The sequence below is a fragment of the Chlorocebus sabaeus genome, chromosome 17, assembly GCF_047675955.1.
Source record: "Chlorocebus sabaeus isolate Y175 chromosome 17, mChlSab1.0.hap1, whole genome shotgun sequence".
In the NCBI taxonomy this organism is placed as follows: Eukaryota; Metazoa; Chordata; class Mammalia; order Primates; family Cercopithecidae; genus Chlorocebus; species Chlorocebus sabaeus.
In genome coordinates this window covers 837,789-860,636 of record NC_132920.1, presented here as the reverse complement: position 1 = coordinate 860,636, position 22,848 = coordinate 837,789, and the positions used below count along the sequence as shown (strand labels likewise).

The window sequence follows — 22,848 nt, the reverse complement described above, 5'->3', positions numbered from 1 at the left end:
CAAGCAGTCGAATCGCTGTGTTGCATGTGACAGTTGTGTAGCCACACTCCCGTGGCTGACCGTGCTCGTGGCAATACTGCGAAACGCTGTCTCAGGCTCAGCCCGTCTGGAGGTGCTGGCATTGCACAGTCACTGTGTACGAGGCTTTGTTCCTATCCTGCCGGGCTCACTCTTCCCTCCGACAATAATTAGTTCTTCATCCCGATGACCCAGGGCGTGGATTTTCTGCAGATCTTACCACTCCTGCTCCTTTGGTTACTCAAAAGTTCGAGACCAGCTTTACCCTTCTCCCTAAGGGTAAAGCCAGGACAGCAGATAGAGGCGAGGACTCCAGCCAGTGAGTCCGGAAGGGTTTAGCAGCTCTTAGGAAGAGGCTTGCTAAAGAGACTTGCTAAAGTTGTCTCTATTGCTTATTGACGAAAACAATTTAACTAGGCTCAATAATACTGAGTGTAGCAAGGCAGGAAAATATATGCTGATCACTTTAGAAAAAAAGTGTGCAAAGACTTGAAACAAAAAATGGAGATTTTGTCCAAGCCCCAGGAAGACAGCAAGAAAAATGAGACAGACTCACTAAACTCCTTTCCCAAATCAATTATTGCATTCCAGTTTTTCTGTCAAAGGTATTCCTTTCAATTTATGTTAAGTTATGCTTCTGTGTAGGCTAATATCATTTTTAGGCCTATTTCTAACAGTTACAGACTTTTAAAAATAGATGCCATGGTAGTGAGTTGTTCCTCTTAAAAATGTACTTAATAGGCCGGGCTCAGTGGCTCACACCTGTAATCCCAGCACTTTGGGAGGCTGAGGTGGGTGGCTCACCTGAAGTCAGGAGTTCGAGACCAGCCTGGCCAACACGGTGAAACGCCGTCTCTACTAAAAATACAAAAATTAGCTGGGTGTTGCGGTGCGTACCTGTAATCCCAGCCACTTGGGAGACTGAGGCAGGAGAATGACTTGAACCAGAGGTGGAGCTTGCAGTGAGCCGAGATCGTGCCAGTGCCCTCCAGCCTGGGCAACAAGAGCAAAACTCCATCTTAAAACAAAAAGTACTTAATAAAGAGGTTTAGGCAAATCTTCATCCCTGAAGCCTCCATCCTTCAGACGCTTTACGCTGGGCTGCTCTGTTCCAGCCAGAATTGATCCCATCACTCTTGTGTAAACACACCAAGTCTCTGGGGCAGAAAGGCTGGCTACTCTCAGACAGTGAGGCCTGCCAATCAGACCATGGGAAGCTCACGCACCGCTGGACAGGCCTGGAATGAAATCACTCAACCCACTCGCTAGAAAAGGCCCAGCAAGTTATCGCAGCTCAGCTCCCTGTGCTATCTCCGTGATACACACATTACATATACCAGGAATGTTTATCCAGCAGGCAATGCAAAACCAAGTGAGGGTGTCTTATCTACATCAAATTCATGCCTGCCTACTAAATTAAAAAATAGAACATATTTTCTCCTGTATCTTGATTTAGAAAGTGCTGATTAAATATAATAAAAAAGATTCCGTGTCACGCAATCCTCAGATGAGAGCCACAGTTCTGGAAGATGCATCAAAGGGAACCAAATTAAAGGAATGGAGAAAGGTAAGAAAGGGACTATGCTTCTCCTGAGTTTTACTGGCCTCAGTTAGATTTTTGTAACTGTTACTTTATGTTCGAAGGTACATGTGCAGGTTTGTCACATGGGTGAGCTGGTGTCACGAGGGGTTTGTTGTACAGATTATTTCATCCCCCAGATACTAAACCCAATACTCAATAGTTATCTTTTCTGCTCCTCTCCCTCCTCTCGCCCTCTACCCTCAACAGTGTCCCTTGTTTTTTAAATAAAACTTGCATGTCTGTCCCTAAGTATTTTCTCACATTGCTGCCCAGGACACCTGGGTAGCTTTTAGACTGGATGAGAAAAGACCAGACTGAATAACCAAGGTTCTCCTGCAAACCAGCGGGCCCGGCCCAGGACGTGGAACCCACTGACTTTGTCTTCGTGTCATCACTTTCCACACACGCTGACCCATCGGGAACCACTTCTAAACCTGCCGCCTGTCGTGCGAGGAGGGCAGGCCACTCACGGTGGGAAGGATGCATTTCCCCAAGCCGTGGATCACAGGCCGAGGCCCTGGCTGTCCTTTCCCGGACCACTGCCCCACAGACAGGCCTGCGAAAGGTTTACCTTGCGGGTGGAGGCAGGTTGGCACCAGGCAGCTTGCAGAATGTGTGCTCTGCCCCGAGTCATCGTGAAATGTGCTGACTGTGGGCCTCAACTGCACCACCGACCCCTGCCTGGCCACCCCACCACCTCCTTGACTTCCAGGAAGCTCCTAAAAGAAAACATGAGTTCTGATATGTGCAGCTCCAGTGTGTTTAAATAAGCTGTTTTCAAATAGTTTGGGTGCCTCTTCCGACTAGGCCTGTTTGAAACCTTCATCTTCTAAGGTATTCTTCAACTGGGCCTTAGATAAGAAACTGAGACCCCTGTTCCCTACCGGCTGAAACCGTGTCCGTGGCAACAGTAAGCACCCAGCCGAGACACCCACACCCCCGTGTCATGTGCTCAGGACCGGGGAACATGGCGCATCACAGCCAGCCTGTCGCCAAGCATGTTCGTGAGCTGTGTAAAGTCATTACTCTGAGTTTCTGTTGCAAACATTTCAGACTGTGAGACTCTAAGAGGCTCTGAGATATAAGAGACTAGGGGAGAGGGAACCCAGCAAAAGGGGAAAAGGTGTTAATATTTACCTCCATTATCATGAAGAGATTATCCTGCCCTCTGGTACACTGGGACACGGTAATTGCTCCAGTGTTTAACTCTTTTTTTTTTTTAATGTGAAGTACTGGTACGAACCAGTTTTGAGGTGTTTGCATTAAAACTGCTCAGCCATTTGAAAAATCTGATCAAGAGATCCCAACTGCTCAGCTGGTGAAAAGAACCCCGAGTTCATGAAATTATTAGGGTAATCTAAATGAAGCTTAATAGCACTTAGCACTTCAAAGCACACTGAACACATTAACTAATTAATCGCAGCCTTACCCCTCCAAGGTACATAAATGGCTATTATCCTCACTTTACAGTTGGGATAAATGAGACCTAGGTAAGTAGGAGCAGTTGCCCTGGGTCCCAGACGAAGTCAATAGCTACAGCAAAGGCAAACTCGGACATTTCGAAGTCTCCCGTCTTGGCTGCCTACCAGCTCTTCTCCCCAAGTTTTCTTTCCTTCTAGAGCTTGGCTGAAAAGCTTCACATTTGGATTTGGAGAGATTTCAAATCTTTTTCCTACATGTGACTGTTTCTGACATAGATACTTTAAAACCAAGGGGGTCCAAACTGATTAAAGTTATAACAAATTGGAATGCTGGAAAGTGCATGTCATCAGCCAAGGAACGAGGTTAGTCTGATTAAATAACCAGTTTCATCTGGGTCTGTTTATGCCCATCTGTTGCAAAATGTTTTCCAAATTGTGTAGTGTGCATGCAGGATCTCACAGAATAGGAATATCAAGTGTTATAACAAAAGTAACATGTTCTTACTCTTCCTAAAAAAAAAAAATGTAAATCTTTCCCAATGTCCCTATGGTATAAAACACACATGGCAACGACACCATAACACAATACTCAGAAAATTGTAGCTGCCTTTAACCATGACATTTCCCCAAATTAATAACTGCAGACTAAATCTGTAATAATCATAAATACGACCGTATAACACATCTATAAACTTTTTCAGTATTGCTACTTCTTCAGCACTAGAGCTGATTGTTTCTAAAACCTCTGAGACATATAACTTCTGATAAAGCGAATGATTTTTCTGGCAAATGGAATATTAGAATAGCAAGTGAGCCGTGAAGTTCCTGGCTTCAGTCCACTAAGGTGACAGGCAAGAAATCTGAAGTCAGAAATGAAGCAACAAGAACAAAGATTCTGGTCCCCTCGTTCTCAAGCCACTGCTTACACAGACAGAGGGGAAGCTGGTTACCGTGTGCACACGCCTGTTGTTTCACAGGCGGCAATTTGAGGCAGAACCAGGAGCAGGACCCAGGCGTCCCGGTTCTCAGGTTGATGCTGTTTCCATTCCACTGTGCCCTGCTGGCTTTGTAATTCCTTTTCCTTCATTTGAGTTAGTGAATTGTTCATTTCATTGCTTGAGTGCATTCCCCAACACACCACCGTCAGTAAATCATTGCAAAGTGGATAATATTTTCTCGTGGGAACAATGATAAAAATCAGGGATTTATTTCTAATCAAGGAGGCAGCATCAAACAGATCCTATACATGAGCAACACCAGTCATAAGGCAGGGATTAAACAACCACAAACCTCAATGACCTCATGTGCAAAGTAGGCATAATAGGAGGATATCTTTCATGACACCGCAGGATAATGGAGACAACGTGGGCAAAGCACTGGGCACAGATCCTGGCAGTCAGCAAGGGCTCGGGAAGCACCGGGCTCTCACTCACTCTGAGTTACGCACCGGCACTGGCATGTTTTTTCCGGTTCATGATCCTCACACGGCATTAACACCCAGGTGCTGCCATTATGCCCACTTTACAAAGGAGGAACCAGAGGCCCGGGGATGCCAAGTACCTTGTCAGAGGCTACATAACCAGCAAGCAGCCAACCGACATGGCATTTCACCCCAGACGATTTGACTTCAGGGTCTACACTCTGAACTCTTATTTTACACATCGAGTTGACATATGATAAATACTGTTAATATTATCACTTCACTTAAACAGACGAATTACTATCTGTCTCCCATAGAGCAGATGTACTATGACCATTATTTCACAAAGGCCTCATTTTACTATAAAGTAAGCAAAACCCATGAAAATATAAAACAACTGAGCATCAAGGTGGCGCCAAACTAATTTTCAGGAGATTCCTATCCAGTAACTTAGAGGTGCTTTATACGATATATGACCCACAGTGTATCATCACACGCTCCTGCTGCACAAGAGAATTGGAGCCCATTTCTTTTTTTTTTTCCTGAATACATTTCTTACTCAACAAGGGTCATCTAAAAATATTGTGTGTGGTTGGTGCTCCACACTGGCTGCTGTTGTTAAGAAGGACATTTGAGCGGACGTTTTGCTGGTGAAAAGCATGTTTGTTCGTTTGTTTTTGAATTGTGAAATATTGAAAGTGTATAGAAAAAGGTAGAAAATACAGTAATGCACTCACATAGACTTCCCACTCAGCCTTGTGAAACCATAACATTTGATAAATGTCAATGTTGTTTCCCTGAAACACAGGGAAAAGGAATACAGGGGAAATTCCTTAACTTAGAAAGTGCAGCTACAAAAATTCCACAATTGGGCTGGGCCCAGCGGCTCACACCTGTAATCCCAGCACTTTGGGAGGCCGAGGTGGGCGGATCGCCTGAGGTCAGGAGTTCGAGACCAGCTTGGCCAACGTGGTGAAACCCTGTTTCTACTAAAAATACCAAAAAAATAGCCGGGCATGGTGGCACGCACCTGTAATCCCAGGTATTTGGGAGGCTGAGGCAGGAGAATTGCTTGAACCCGGGTGGCAGAGGTTACAGTGAGCCGAGATCGCGCCATTGCACTCCGGCTTGGGCCACAGGAGTGAAACTCTGTTTCAGAAAAAAAATAAAAGGAAGAAAAATTCCACAATGAACCACACCCTTCATGTGTCATATCCTTTACAGTTGAAAACAAGATGAACATGCCCACCTTGCCTCCTAGGTGCAGGAACCGGACTTGGGGGACCTGGCGAAGGCGAGAAAAGGAGTAGGGCAAGGATCCCAAAGGAAACTATGGAACTGTCATCGTTCCAGCCAGGGCGGTGGTGGGTTTCGTTGTTAACTTCTGATTTAATTAGACATTAGCTAGAGAACATAGTGCGCACTAATTCTTGCTTTTTTTTGTTTTGTTTTGTTTTTCTGGGGATGGAATCTCAATCTGTTGCCCAGGCTGGAGGGCAGTGGCGCAATCTCAGCTCACCACAACCTCCGCCTCCCAGGTTCAAGCGATTCAGCTGCCTCAGTCTCCCGAGTAGCTGGGACTACAGGTGCCCACCACCACGCCTGGCTAATTTTTTTGTACTTTTATTAGAGATGGGGTTTCGCCGTGTTAGCCAGGATGGTCTCGATCTCCTGACCTCATGATCCACCTGCCTTGGCCTCCCAAAGTGCCGAGATTACAGGCGTGAGCCACCGTGCTTGGCCCTGATTCTTGTTTTTTATTGAGATTTACATTTAGGCTAGTTCTTGGTCAATCTTAGGCAATCTCCCATGAGGGCTTGACTAGAACGTGTGTATTCTAACAGGGGATGCAGAATTGCCTATACACAGTTAATAGGGTCAACTTTGTTAATTGCATAGCTAGAAACAGCATAGAAATGCACTTCCTGTGCTCTAAAACCTTTCATTGCTAATAAATGAATGGGATATAGATTCTATAACATCACACTTAGGAGTGTGCTCTGTGCCAGATCACACACACCTTCGAAGGCCCAGATTGTCACTGATTGTCCCTCTCTTGAGCATGGGACATCACCAAGAAAGAATAACTCCATATCCAGATAAGCCACATGATCGTATAATTAATTTTTTGCTTTGGGTGACTGAATTTCCTCTATAGAGATCCCAACGGGCAACATGAATCCCTCCAGGGCTAGACTGAACAGCCTCCCTTGATACCCTCCAGTGACGGGGCACGTGGCCTCTGGTGACACATCTCCTGGGAACGGGAACTCACTGTGCCATCTTTCAAACCACCTTAAGTGGTTCCAGAAGGGCAAGGACAAAAATCCTTGAATTTTTTTTTTTCTGGCATTATTTGCCAATTCCTTTAACAAACATTAACCAAGCACCTGCCGTTCTAGCCCCTTGGAGTAAACAGTGAGCAAAGCTTTGAGGTGCCTGCCCTCACAGAGTTTATTATAATTTAGGGGTAACCAAGAGTTCGTAGTTTTCCCATTTTCTCCTTGTAAGCCTGTCAAGTTTTGCTTTAAATACATTGAGATGATGTTACTAGGGTTATATAACCTTAGAATTGCCTATTTTCTTATTATTTAGTGCCTTAAAAATTCTTAATAATGATGTTTTACCATAAAGTTAAACTTGTTATGAATATAGCTTTCCAGCTCTTCCGAATCTGCGTAGTTCATCTCCACAGGCTGCAGGGCCATTGATGAGAATTCCCAGTGGAGACTTTTGCCCACTCCAAGTCCAGAAAAGACAGAAAGGCCTGGTGTTACCACCGCTGTTTGCTGGGAGACATTTCCTGTATGCTGCTCGCTCACTGAGACAGCAATCCTTAAGGCCCTGGTTAGAGGCAGGATTCGTGCGGTTCTCAGTGCCCACCTCACTTACGCTGAGCAGCTACGAGCCCAAGCTCTACATCCCTGGGATGCCACCCACCCACCCCCAGCCTGCGTCCGCCTATGGGCTCCTTTATCTACTCTGATCCTGGAAGCAGCCCATACTTTTTTGCAAGCTCAGCTCGACATTTAAAAGGATGTTTGCTTCCATCTCCCATGCTTTGTCCTGGACCTGCAGTGAGTGACAGTGAAGCTTGCATCTTCTCTGTAGACCCAGCCATGTCGCTTCCTTCCTTTTCTCAGCTTATTTTCTCCATGGAGCTGGCCCCAAGGTGCCATGAGCCTGATGTTTAGGAGACAGTAAAAGGCGCTACTGAAGACCAAAGCTAGGCTACGTGCTGCAGCTGAGACTGGAACCCATGCTTAGATGTGAACTTCTGCACGGTGCTTCCTTGAAGCATTGAGTGCTCATTCAGAACTTTATAAACTGCCAGATCCGTTGACTTGACCAACCTCTCTAAGCTCACAGGCTGGGGAATCAGATGACCGGCTTTCAAATCCTACCACTTACTAGCTATGTGAACTTGTCCGTGTCTTCATCTTCCTCATCTCCAACTAAAAATAGTAATTCCTAACTCACACATTTGCTGCAAGGATGGGGAGCAATGGGCCCTGGGATAGATCCTACAACACCACATAGTACGAACTAAGGAATGGCAGTAAGCTTTACTGGAGAGATTTAGAAACCAAGACTCAGGCCCCAAAGGCACAGGGGTTTCCGTCTTCTCATAATCCTATGGAAAACTGAACCAATGCAAAGACAAAGCTCTTTGCCACGCAGTGGACTGCAGTCCTGCCCCAACTGTTCTATCTCCTCAAAGAAGAAACGTGAACACCACTTTCCAGCAAGGAGGCAGGCAGACCGCTTGATTGCCAGGCAGTCGGGGTCTAGATGCCAGCAGAGCTGAGGAGGCATCTGAGGAAGGCCAGCCGCTGCCCAGCACCCGAGGACCGTGGGTCCTGGGGAGAGGGGCAGCACCCCTCTGGGGGAATGTTTGCAGCTGGTCCTGTGGGAAGCTGAGTTTAGGGGCACACCCTCTCTCCTGGAAGAGGGGAAACTCCAGTTCCAGCCAGCTCATTTCCTAGATCATGCAGACTGAGATCTCAGGATCATTTTTTGAATAGTTCTGCTTGTTGGCCCATGGAGAATTAAGAAAAATAAAGCATATAAAGTATTTAGTATAGTGTCTAATAAGTGCTCACTATATATTAACTGTTACTGTTTTAAAAGGATGTTTGCTAACATTTTCCTAGCGCTTAGAGATAGCTGGATTTGGAGTGGTTTCAGATTACTTATCCACAGCATTTCTGGAACCAGAGGCCTTTCCTGAAAAGCATTTTAAAAAGCAGGAACAACTTAACTTTTCTCACCTTCAGCCTCTCAGTTTATTCAAAGCTTGACTCAGGATCAACCCTCCACATCCAAATGTCCTAGGTCATTTGGGACCTGGTTAAAGGGGGTTCAAATCACCTTGTCCACACTCGCTGTGGCAGGCAGAGTCTAGCAGCTCGAGGAAGCTGAGGCCTGACGTGTTTTGGTTTATCAGGTAACTCTGAACCTTGAAAATGCCAAACATGTAGATTGCCTGTGTACATTTCATCTTCCCCCGCAAAGCAGCTCCATGCCTCACAGGAGGAGGCAGAACATAAATCCAAATACAGTTACCGTGTTTATATCCCGGGCTGCACTCGTTAAAAAGAACCTAAGATTTACGGCTCTTTCAGATCACAGAACCAAATCCCAATACCTCCTGTCAGATCTTCTCTCTTTCCAGAAGCAAATATTTGGGGATTATACAAAGTGATTTTATGGATGATGTCTCTTAAAATCTCAGATCAACTTGATGGCAGAATCTGCTGTTCAAATTTCTTTAAAGGCACCTCCTCGCTGCCCCGCCCTTGCCTCTCTCCCCACTAGTGCCAGGCCATGTGTACACATGCACAGGTGTGTGCCCAAACACGTGACTTCTCTGCTACCTCCAGACTGAGCAGGCGTTTCCTTTACATGTGCTGTTTTCTCTGCTATTGTCTCCTTCCATCATCCCTTCATTTTAACATATGTTTACTAAATGCCATTGTTCTAGAAACATTGAGGCACACGAAAGGGAATAAAACCAGCAACAATCCCCATCCTCAGCTGGACGCAGTGGCTCACGCCTGTAATCCCAGCACTTTGGGAGGCTGAGGCGGGCGGATCACCTGAGGTCGGAGCTCAAGACCAGCCTGGCTAACACGGCAAAACCCCGTTTCTACTAAAAATACAAAAAATTAGCCACATGTGGTGGTGGAAACCTGTAATCCCAGCTACTCGGGAGGCTAAGACAGGAGAATCTCTTGAACCCAGGAGGCGGAGGTTGCAGTGAGCTGAGATTGCACCACTGCACTCCAGCCTGGGAGACAGAGGGAGACTCTGTCTCGAAAAAAAAAATAAAAATCCCCATCCCTAAGGACCCTATGTTCCAGTGGCTCGTCAACATTACTGCTACCACCCATTGAGTACCTGCTGTCCACCAGGCTCGGTTCTAGCTGCTTTACCTGTACAGTATTTCTAATTTGCATAACTTCTCTGCGAGTTGAATTGTCAGCCCATCTAACAGAGGAAGAAGTTGAGTCTCACAAAAATTAATAAAGCCCCCAAAGGGATTCAAAGCTACATTCCAGAGTCTTTGCTTTTTTCCTGCCAAGGTGGAAATCTTTCACCTGAACCAAACAAGTGGCCTGCTGACCTGTGAAACCTTTACCCTCCCTCCTCCACCCCGTGCCTCCCACGCATCTGCACTGCAGTGCTGAGGTTCCCGCCATGGTAACCTGTGGGCACACCAGTCCCTCTCGGAGCTACTGAAGGTACAGACCATACATAGTCTACTCATTGTGGTTTCCTCAGTGTTTGGTACAGTAGAAGATCATATTAAAATAAGCAGATCCTGAATTACTAAACGAATGTTCCTTATATAGTGCTTCCTCAGCATTTAGATTTTTTGCCACCTCTACTTCTGTACCATCTGCAGGGACACCGCCCACTGAGGTGGTAGAGATTGGCTGAAGGTTGTACAAACAGAGATTGGAAACTTCTTTCCCTGACTTGTTCTCATTTTACTGTCATATTGGCCGATAAGCACTTCAAATGCCAACTCACACAGCTGGATGGAATATCTTAAGAAAAGTAAATGAGACAGTGTATACATGTAAGATAATATACAATCAAAGATGATGCAGAGTAATGTGAAAACAAAAGGTAGTATTATTACCGTTGTTCAAGCGAGCCCCAGGCCTTTTAGCTGGCAAAGCCTCATCAGGTAACTGCTCACTTTATCTTAAGCACTGTAGTTTTACTCTGAATGAAAAATATATTTACATACCTCCTCTTAAAACCAGAGTTCAAGCTTAGTTCTCAAGATCAAGATTTATTCTGCTTAATGAAACTCATTCTAATTTTTTTCTAGCCCAATAACTGGTGTTCTAAACGCTCATCTTCTTAGAATGCACTTCTCAAATCCAATGTGTCTCCTCTTCCAGTGAATCACTGGCTTAGAAATAATGATGGCAAACCTATATTACGTGCTTAATAGGTGCCAGGCACCCTCATAAATACTTTTCAAGTGCTATACTCTTTGAATTCCAAATTCGTGGTTTAGCTACTGTTATTATTATTCCCATTTCAAAGATTGGGAAATAAATGACAAGAAGCATAAGATGCCTAAGGCCACACATCTGCTAAGTGACAGAGACTGGATTTAAACCCAGGAAAGCTCATTCTGGAGCCCACATTTTTATTTTTGAATGTCTTTAGTTTCTTTTCAATATAGGTAACACATCACCTGGTTTAAAAAAAAAAAAATCTAGAAGGCATGCTGTGAGAAGCCTTGCTTCTACTCTGGTCCTGCTTATTTTCTCTTTGCTCGCTCATGACTCCAACTCTGATATACAGTTGACAACTTTTAGTAGTTTCTGGAATATACCTTCGGAGGTTTTAATGAAAATGCAAGCACCTGCAAATATATGCTTGTTTGTTTCTCCTACCTTCCTTCCACAAAATGTAGTATGCTCTACACACCCTTTTTTCTGTTATTTATATATATTAGGGCTCTTTTCATACCAGGTCATAAGGTCATAAACATCCTTCTCATTCTTTTATACTGCTTATTCTGTCATATGACTGTGTCATGATTTAACCAGTTCAGGATGGATGGACACTTTCAATTCTTGTCTATTCACACAATACAATCATGAGCAATCTTGATGGTCATCTTTTCCTGTTTGTAAGTGTCTCTGTTGGGTAAATTTCCAGAGGTGGTACTTCCAGGTTGAAAGATTCTTGATTTTTCAGCTTTTATGATTTCCTGATATTCCTGGATTTCCCTTCAATTAGCACATTTTCCTGCAGTTTGTGTAAATACCTATTTATTCTTATGGCCTCATCCGCAGAATGTGCTGTCACACTTTGAATTTTTGCCCATTTTATAGATGATAAAAGATATTCTCATTGAATTCACATTTATCTTATTATGAATCTGATTGAACACCTTCTCATACATTTAGGGCTTGTTTATTATATTTTATAAATAAGCTATCTTATTCAGACCCTTTGTCAATTTTTCAATTGGTTTGTTGGCTTTTTACTTAGTGAAACTAGAGATATTCTTTTAACTATTTTGCAGTAGTGATTCCGAAGAAAAAGTGAAGACATTAATAAAGGAAATTGCCATGAACACAATAGGTTATCAAAATTGTTTTAGGTAAAAGTTAAAAGACTTCTATGGTTACTTTAGACTTTAAACTCTAATTATCAAATGAAATAATGTATATCAAAAGTTCTACAAACTCTAGTCTGTTAGTTATTCATTATTATAACAGACAAAACATTTCAAGATTATAATGTAAACCTCTAAATAGCTAAGATTCAGACCCCAAGAATTTCACTAACAACAAGTCATTGATCTACTCTAAGAACCTTTCATCTGTACTCAACTGATCAGTGACCATTTCAATAATGAGAAAATAAAGAAAAATTAAAAGCGTTTTATTCTGTCGTATTTCCTGAAGTGTGTGCCAATTAGTTTTAGTATAGATGTCTCAAATACGATGCCATTTTTCTTTTTTAAAGCACTCACAGGACTCATTAACAATCAAAAGATCATCTCCTTAGAAACACAGGCTAAGGAGCTGCCCATAGAAACCATCCTAACCCTTTAGAGTATTTATATCTGCAACACCCAGATTTTAGGCAACTGGTTTTCTTGGACTGTAAGTGCTCACATCTGTACAAAACATTTTTAATTTCAATTCCTTAGGGAACCTTTTTTTTTTTTTTTTTTTTTTTTTTTTTGAGATGGAGTCTCGCTTTGTTGCCCAGGTTGGAGTGCAGTGGCATGGTCTTGGCTCACTGCAACCTCTGCCTCCCGGGTTCAACCAATTCTCCTGCCACAACCTCCAGAGTAGCTAGGATTACAGGCACCAGCCATCACACCCGGCTAATTATTTTTAAATTTTTAATAGAGATGGGGTTTCACCATGTTGGCCAGACTGGTCTCAAACTCCTGACCTTGTAATCCACCTGCCTCGGCCTCCAAAAGTGCTGGGATTACAGGCATGAGCCACCGCGCCCGGCCAGGTTTATCTTAACAGTGTGTAAGTTTCTAACCTTTCCCCTCTTCCCTGGTCTGGGAAAAGGTAGAGGCTGTTTCCAGAGCTGATCCCTGGGCCTCTGTGAGCTCAGACACACAGCAATGGCGTCCGACCGTCTGCCAGGTCAAGGTGTTCGCAGCCTCTGTGGTGATTTGGTTATAAAGAGCCAGGAGAGCCAGGAGACCTCTCAGAAAAGGATACACATAGAGCCTAATATGTGAAGTCATTTTTATATTGTATGAATAAGCATACTTAATCCACATTTACGTACACACACTGAATGCCGTGTGAACCGAATCCTTACAGGAGACAGGACATGTGTATGGGCATAAGGCTTTGGAGAGAAACTCTGAAGCTCACAGAACGCCCCCCATGGTCAAGATCAAATGCCTTCAAGGTGCTTAGAGCCTCTGGTAAATCCAGTCAGAGCTGGATTTGAGTAGAAGATTCTCTTTTGTGCACAACTGCTGACATAGTGGCATGACACTTCCTTATTTATGTCTGGAGTTTACTGCCCTTTGAGTTTATTGCCTAATACAGCATGGCCACAGAATTTTTTTTTCAACACAAAAGCCTATAATTCTATTATAAGCACACCTTGGAGATATTGTGGGTTCAGTTCTAGACCATCACAATAAAGTGAATATTGCAATAAAGTAAGTCACACAAATTTTATGGTTTCCCAATGCATATAAGAGTTATGTTTATGCTATACTGTAGTCCTTTAAGTGTGTAATAGCGTTATGTTTAAAAACAAAATAGTGGGGAAAAAACCCGCAATATCTGCAGAGCACAATAAAGCAAACTGCAGTAAAATAAGGTATGCCTGTATACCTTTTAAAATGCACTTGAGCCTTTCTAACCCCTTTGAGAATTAAGAAGTAGTTCACACACCCTCTGCAATCCAAAATGGATGCCACATCCACGCACACACATGCAGGAGCAGGTTCATGTATCGTCTAACCACACGCCCACGCACACGCATGCAGGAGCAGGTTCATGGATCGTCTAACCACACGTCCACGCACACGCATGCAGGAGCAGGTTCATGGATCGTCTAACCACACGTCCACGCACACGCATGCAGGAGCAGGTTCATGTATCGTCTAACCACACGTCCACGCACACGCATGCAGGAGCAGGTCCATGGATCGTCTAACCACCCGTCCACGCACACGCATGCAGGAGCAGGTCCATGTATCGTCTAACCACACGTCCACGCACACGCATGCAGGAGCAGGTCCATGGATCGTCTAACCACACGTCCACGCACACGCATGCAGGAGCAGGTCCATGGATCGTCTAACCACACGTCCACGCACACGCATGCAGGAGCAGGTCCATGGATCGTCTAACCACACGTCCACGCACACGCATGCAGGAGCAGGTCCATGGATCGTCTAACCACACATCCACGCACACACATGCAGGAGCAGGTTCATGTATCGTCTAACCACACGCCCACGCACACGCATGAAGGAGCAGGTTCATGGATCGTCTAACCACACGTCCACGCACACGCATGCAGGAGCAGGTTCATGGATCGTCTAACCACACGTCCACGCACACGCATGCAGGAGCAGGTTCATGTATCGTCTAACCACACGTCCACGCACACGCATGCAGGAGCAGGTTCCTGTATCGTCTAACCACACGTCCACGCACACGCATGCAGGAACAGGTCCATGTATCGTCTAACCACACGTCCACGCACACGCATGCAGGAGCAGGTCCATGGATCGTCTAACCACACGTCCACGCACACGCATGCAGGAGCAGGTTCATGTATCGTCTAACCACCCGTCCACGCACACGCATGCAGGAGCAGGTCCATGGATCGTCTAACCACACGTCCACGCACACGCATGCAGGAGCAGGTTCATGGATCGTCTAACCACACGTCCACGCACACGCATGCAGGAGCAGGTTCATGGATCGTCTAACCACACGTCCACGCACACGCATGCAGGAGCAGGTTCATGGATCGTCTAACCACCCGTCCACGCACACGCATGCAGGAGCAGGTTCATGGATCGTCTAACCACACGTCCACGCACACGCATGCAGGAGCAGGTTCATGGATCGTCTAACCACCCGTCCACGCACACGCATGCAGGAGCAGGTTCATGTATCGTCTAACCACCCGTCCACGCACACGCATGCAGGAACAGGTTCATGTATCATCTAACCACCCGTCCACGCACACGCATGCAGGAGCAGGTTCATGTATCGTCTAACCACACGTCCACGCACACGCATGCAGGAGCAGGTTCATGGATCGTCTAACCACACGTCCACACACACGCATGCAGGAGCAGGTTCATGTATCGTCTACACACGTCCACGCACACGCATGCAGGAGCAGGTCCATGGATCGTCTAACCACACGTCCACGCACACGCATGCAGGAGCAGGTTCCTGTATCGTCTAACCACACGTCCACGCACACGCATGCAGGAACAGGTTCATGGATCGTCTAACCACACGTCCACGCACACGCATGCAGGAACAGGTTCATGGATCGTCTAACCACCCGTCCACGCACACGCATGCAGGAGCAGGTCCATGGATCGTCTAACTACCCGTCCACGCACACGCATGCAGGAGCAGGTCCATGGATCGTCTAACCACACGTCCACGCACACGCATGCAGGAGCAGGTTCATGGATCGTCTAACCACCCATCCACGCACACGCATGCAGGAGCAGGTTCATGGATCGTCTAACCACACGTCCACGCACACGCATGCAGGAGCAGGTTCATGGATCGTCTAACCACACGTCCACGCACACGCATGCAGGAGCAGGTTCCTGTATCGTCTAACCACACGTCCACGCACACGCATGCAGGAGCAGGTTCATGGATCGTCTAACCACACGTCCATGCACACGCATGCAGGAGCAGGTTCATGGATCGTCTAACCACCCGTCCACGCACACGCATGCAGGAGCAGGTTCATGGATCGTCTACACACGTCCACGCCCTGCAAGATGCAGTGAAGCCTTGTAGGCAGGTTCATTCTATTTCAGACGGAGAAATTGTTTGTAATGAATGAAAAATGATCATTATTAGCCATGTGCTTTTATAATTCGGTAGATAACACATGAAACCACCAATGTTGTCCACTAATGATGACTACCATCATGACCAACACAACAAAACCAGAAACAGTATTTCCTCCGTTTTTTTTTTTTTTGAGACAGAGTCTCGCTCTGCCACCCAGGCTGGAGTGCAGTGACACGATCTCGGCGCACCGCAACCTCCGCCTCCCGGGTTCAAGCGATTCTCCTGCCTCAGCCTCCTGAGTAGCTGGGATTATAGGTGCCCGCCACTACACCCAGTTAATTTTTTTGTATTTTTAGTAGAGATGGAGTTTCATCCTGTTGACCAGGCTGGTCTCGAACTCCTGATCCCGTGATACACTCGCCTCGTCCTCCCAAGTGCTGGGATGACAAGCGTGAGCCGCCGCGCCCGGCGTATTTCCTCCTTTTTAGATTTCATAGCTGATTCTTCCCCTTCAACCCAAAATGCAAACATAGGCTTTAAGAGATGTCATTTCATTTCAGAATGACTCCCACATTGAGCTGTGACCTGGAGGCCCAACCAAGGGCAGGTTTGTTGCCCAGTGCTGTGGAGACAGTACACTTGGGGACGTCCTTCCACATCATTTATCCTGACGGCCTGAAACAAAAGCACATCACCATGTCCTTTTGATCATAGCACAGATGGAATACAAAAGATGACCTCCAAGACTCCACCTAACTTTGCTCCACCTACTTCCCCAGCCTCTCCCACCCAACTCTCCAACACCTCTGGGTTCCGGACACAAGAACCTTCCTTCAGTTCTGCAAACACACCCCACTTCTCCCACTCACAGCCACCTCAGCACCTCCGCAGGATGTTGCTGAATTTACAGTCACCTCCTCCCTTTCTCTCCCCTCCCACGAGCCTTTGCTTTGCCTGGCTAACATCCACAGGATTACAGACGACTTGTCACTTTCTCCAAGAATCCTTCCTTGAACCCCAGATTTCTCCTCATGGGACTTACTAACTTGGTGTCTGAATTCCCTGCTAGATGCCAGCTCTATGAGGGCAGAGACAGACTTTGGCTTATTCCTGCCACGTCCCTGGCAGCCAGCACAGAGAAGGGAGCAAAGGTTCAGTGCGAGAATTATGAGTGCGACCCTGACATGGGCTGTGTCTTCTGTCTGTGTCACGCTGTCTGCCCAGTGTAAACGCTAAAGAAATGCTTGCAGAGTGAATGAATGGATGAATCAATGAGTTGTTCAAAAAGAATTGTTCACATCAACACAATTTAGCATTAAAATACTCATTATAAAATCATAAATATTATTATTTTTATCATTTAAGTTCCATTCAAGTGTTTTTCCCCCAGTTGGCCAAAAAGACAATTCTCAGGCTAGGCATGGTGGCTCACAGCTATAATCCCAGCACTTTGGGAGGCCAAGGCAGGAGGATCACCTGAGGTCAGGAGTTCGAGACCAGCCTGGCGAACATGGTGAAACCCCGTCTCTACTAAAAATACAAAAATTAGCCTGGTGTGATGGCAGATGCCTGTAATCCCAACTACTCAGGAGGCAGGAGAATCTCTTGAACCTGGGAGGCAGAGGTTGCAGTGAGCTGAGATCGTGCCACTGCACTCCAGCCTGAGTGACAGAGCGAGACTCCATCCCCCAAAAAACAAAGAACAACAATTCTGGGATGGCTGAAAAATGCTCCAGCCCGCAGAAAGTGAACTGGGAATCTTTGTAAGGGTAGGCATCATTTCTCCCAGGACCGGAGGCCTTTTAAGTGACTCATAGTTCCCAAGATCTGAGAGGCTTCTCATTGGGCCCCGTCTCATTACCCATTTCTGAACATCTGTGTTGATTTTTTCTTGCTTTTTTTTTTTTAAATCCATTTGGCTCAGTGCTTAAGATAAATGAGAAGTTTCACATTCTATCCTAACGGTTAATAGAATCTGGTTGTACTGGATTGCAATTCAAGAGTCCAGCGATGTGGCTTCTCCTAAGAAAACACCCTTTCTCCTTATTGCCCTAGAATCCCAAGGACCTATGAGGAAAACCTCCAGGGTCCAAAGTCTGAGTTTAAAGAGAGAAATTTTTCACACACACGCACCACCCAAAACAATCCTACACACACCCAACATGCACACAGCACCCAAAAATAACCCCTCCACAGACCCAACGTGCACCCACACCTACTTCTCACCAACAACCCAACACACACGTGCAACACCTGCATGTGCGACACACACACAGCTCACACAGCACCCGCAACCCCCATCCCCACCCTCACGTACACAACCCTCCACACCCCAGCGCACACCACACACACACACACAACCCTCCACACCACAGCGCACACCACACACACACACACAACCCTCCACACCGCAGCGCACACCACACACACACACACAACCCTCCACACCTCAGCGCACACCACACACACACACACAACCCTCCACACCCCAGCGCACACCACACACACACACCGGGGCCTGACACTCCTCAGTCCTGGGCTGAGGGTCTCCTGGAGGCCCAGCTTCTCTCTTCTTTCCATACCCCGTTCCATCATCTCATCCAGGCCCTATTGGAGGTAATTTGCCGTTTTTCTAAAAGTTATTTTAGTTTTGATTAGGGAAGACTCTAAAATAATGTCAGTTCTTAGAAAAATTCTAATGAAAGGCTAGGCAAGGTGGCTCGCGTCTGTAATCCCAGCACTTTGGGAGGCCGAGGTGGGCAGATCACCTGGGGTCAGGAGTTTGAGACCAGCCTGATCAACATGGTGAAACCCTGTCCCTACTACAAATACCAAAAATTAGCTGGGCGTGGTGGTGCATGCCTGTAATCTCAGCTACTTGGGAGACTGAGGCAGGAGAATCACTTGAACTCGGGAGGCAGAGGTTGCAGTGAGCCAAGATCACACCACTGCACTCCAGCCTGGGTGACAGAGACTCTGTCTCCAAAAAAAAAAAAAAAGAAAGAAAGAAAGAAAGAAAGAAAAAAAGAAAAAGGAAAAATTCTAATGAAAGCAAATGAGGGGTTTGGCCTCCTGGTGGCTTTTGGACGCTCATCTTGGGGATTGCAGTTGGATGCCACAGCAAATTGGCTGTGGATTATTTAGTAGTTCTGATTTTTCATACAACTGCCTCTGTTACCCCTTTTTCTCATTTTTTCTTACCAGATGGTAGAATTGCCCTTCTCACCTTCTACCGTTACGTCCTCCTACAGGAAAGCAAACTAGTGCGTTAAACCACCGTGATCATGACCACAAACGTGTGAATGGGGGAAGGAACCCTTTTTTTCATGAGGCCATGAAAGTGGAGGGAGGTTAGGCGATGTGCATTGCCCCAAATTTTCCAGTGAAGGAGGATCCCAAGAGAAGGGAAAAGTGGTCTCCTTTTTTGACACCCACACTCCTCTGTCCCCATACAGGGCACTGGGCTCTGCACGTTTGCTGTGTCCAAAGCATTGTCCCCTGCAGAAGGTGCACCCCAGTCCTCCCTCCACCTCTTGCTGCACTCAGACAGGAAGGCAGCCAAGTCAGCAGCTCCAGCCTCAGAGCAGGCACTCAGGGCACTGACGCTCACCCTGGCCCCACAGCATCTATGGAGGAGAGCCTGTGAGTCCACCCTTGTCTTCCGCTTATCCCAGTTGTCCTACCTCATTTCTTCTTTTAATTTCTATTACGGAAAGTTCCTAACAGGAAAAAAGTACAGAGAATTATATAAAAAATTCCCACGTGCCCATCGCCTACCTTCAACAATAAACGCCTTGTAGCTAAATTTATTATTTTGTATTCCTGAGCTCACTTACTTCCGTGAATTATTTTGAAGCACATTTGGAAAATCATGTTAATCTGTAATTAAAAATATATATAACATCAAAAGGCATGGACGACACTCCCTTTGTAAAATAACCACAATACCATCACCACACACAGAAAATTAAGATTTCTTTAATGTCAACACCTATCCTATCTGTGTTTGCCTTTCTCCAACAGTCTCATGCACATTTTAAGATTTGCTTGCCTGAACTGGGATCCAAACGAGGTCTACACTTTGCTCTGAATTCACGCTTGGCAAATACAATGATTTGTAGAATACACTGATGCATATTGTGGAGTGGTTGAGAGATAGCCAGCGGTGGCCGCAGCTGCCGAACTCCAGTAGAAGGCTGGCGCTGGTGCAGGGCAGAGCTTAGGGCGAACGGTGGTGGGCTGGGGGACAACAGGGAGGAGGGAGACTTTTCCTATTCAGTGCCCAGTTTACCCCACCGCTGAGGGCCAGTATAGTGAAGTGAAAAACCAGTTTCACACACTGTGATGAAATTCTATAAACTCAGGATTATCCTGTCAGATCAAGATGACATGCCTCCCATTGTCTGAAAACCCTCGAATGGATGGAACTTAGCAAATACTGCTGAGAACAGAACCCGCCTGGCTGCGCTGCAGCGTCTCAGACGTGTTTCCACTCGCTGCTGCGACGTGTTTGTCAAAGTTTCCTGAGAGCTGCGGAGCGATCAGAGACGAGAAGAGAAGCACTTCCCCCTCCCCTGAAGAGCGATAACCTCAGCCGAGCAGAAGACGCTTCAAATAGACAGACAGACAGACAGACAGACAGACAGACGGACGGACGGACGGACGGACAGACGGACGGATCTCCCCACTCATTCCACCGGTCTCGTGCTTACCTCTCATTTTTCTTGGCCTCTCGCTTCCCATCCCTCTCTCAGGTGGCATCTTAAAGGACTCGATGTGGAAATGGTAGCAGGCAGCAGCCCATCTTGAGGCAGCATTAGGGTTTGGGAGGAAAGATCTCGAAGATTGAACGTGCTTAGCCATCTTACACATCGAACCTGTGCTGTTCCTCGGTTTTCCTGTGGAGGAGGATCCCTGTGTGGGACTGGCGTCCTCTGAGGACCGCAGGACTGTACCCGGGTGATGAGAAAGAAAGGCAAGGCCACAGCACTATTGCAGGGCTCTCTGCAAAAATCCAGCCTCGAGCCCAGCGCTCGATTTTCCACGAAGCTGAGAGCATTTAACACCAGAAAGCCATTTCAGTTTCTGCTTATTTCTTCTCTACAGATTTGGAGGATTGAAAAAGCACATTCCAGAAGAGGCAGCGGAAAATTCTAAAATAAAAGTGAGGCAGAATCAGAGGGAGGGGTGTGTCGAGAACGCCCCTACCATCTTGAACAGAGCAGAAGATGGCTCGTGTGTTGACAGCTTCCAATCCCCCAGTTCCGGCGCAGATTTTCCAGGGGGAAGAAGATTACAGAGTCTGGATTCCTCTTCCATGATTCCAGCACCTCTGATGTCGTAGGGTCGTGTTATGAGCACCCTAAAGATGGCACTTCAGCACATGGCTCTCTAAATTCTGACCATTCCATCTTGTTTTACATCCTCTGCTTTTCCAAATCCTAAAGCCCTGTGGCACACCAGTGATGGAGCCAGCAGCCCGTAAGCATCTTTCAAGAGGAGCAGGCCAGCAGGGTCACCAGACCTTCTTTCCCCAACTTCATCCCAGATGCCTGGTACTGTCAAGACCACAAGCACTGAAACGTGACCCTGGTGTCTCAGGCTAGAACAGCAAACCTCCAACTGGGTTTTTTAATTCTCAACAATTTGTGGAAATTAGGAGATGTTGTATGAGCATGTATTTTACAGGACTTCCTAGAATGCCTTTTTGAGAACTCTGGAAGGGGAAGAAGGAAATATCACCCTAGGAGAAGTAGAATTAAGTGTGTACTCGCTCCTGTCTCTCTTTTTCTCTCCTTCCTTCCACCCCATTGAGAAATCTACAAGCCTGAAACCTGGCCGTCCATCATCTGACCCCATAAATTTGTCTTTCTGAGATAATAAGATGACACAGCCTTTGCCAGGTCAGACGCTACTTTCATAAAAACTGCTGAGGTGGTGACCCAATGCCATGAATCAGGATATCATCAAATTTCATATTTCTTCCATGAGCTTCAGCAATGACGCCCACTTTTCATGGATTGTTACTCAGGGAAGACTCATAAACGCCTCTCAGAATCGCCTAATTCAATCCTCAGAACAACAATCTAGGTGAGATGGTTTTGTCCCATTACAGGCGAGCTCCAGAGAACCAAAGGGTTTCCACAGGCAACACGCGTAGAAGGGATTGTAACCCACAACCGTCTGAACCCAAGCGCTAAGCTTCAAACCAGACACTGTGTTGCTTCTGCTTTAGACACAGACCCTGGCTGAACACCTTGACTTTACCAGGCATGCAAGGAGGTTCTAAGTCCACTTTGGCTGGAGGCAAGAATTAAGTAGAAGTAACCTGGGTGTTACTAATAAGTTCAACCAGGGCCCAGCAATCAAGGAGGGCTTCGTGGAAGAGGTGGAATTTGGAGTGGCCTGGAAGAATCGCATAGAATCAGCAAAACCATGGAAGTGACAATGAGCAGGGAACACACGCAGGTCCCACTGTGACAGGACGCACGTGGGTGGTGAGCAGGCATGTCCTCAGATGGGTAGGCAGGACCCTGGAAAACAGGAAGTGGAGTCTGTGTTTGACAGCAGAAGCCATGGCAACCACTGTCATCTCATCCATTCATTTAGTACTTATTTATTGAGGATATCCTGTCAGGTGCAGTTCTTAGTGGTAGGGACCTAGCAGTGAGTAAGCCAGGCTGAGTGTCTGCCCTCACAAACCTCAAGATCCAGTAATGGGCCAGACGGACATGGGCGATGTTTAATAGATCAAGGGGAGTTCCCCTTCAGTTGACATTCTATTTCTAAAGATGTCTGTTTTCCCTTCTAGTAGATCTCTACATGGCCATGGCCCGAAGTGGCAGCTTCGAATGATTGTTTCAACTCTGCCCTCCA

At 46.3% G+C, this 22,848-nt stretch overlaps 1 long non-coding RNA gene across 1 annotated transcript in view; it reads right to left on the bottom strand.

The window, feature by feature from the left end:
• LOC119626776 (uncharacterized) overlaps window positions 1-22,463 on the bottom strand; it is a 150,090-nt gene extending 127,627 nt beyond the window's left edge. Inside the window, exon 1 of the long non-coding RNA XR_012089231.1 lies at window positions 20,685-22,463. This is a non-coding gene — a long non-coding RNA (uncharacterized lncRNA). The remainder of the gene's footprint in view (window positions 1-20,684) is intronic.
• Between the last annotated feature and the right edge of the window lie 385 nt (window positions 22,464-22,848).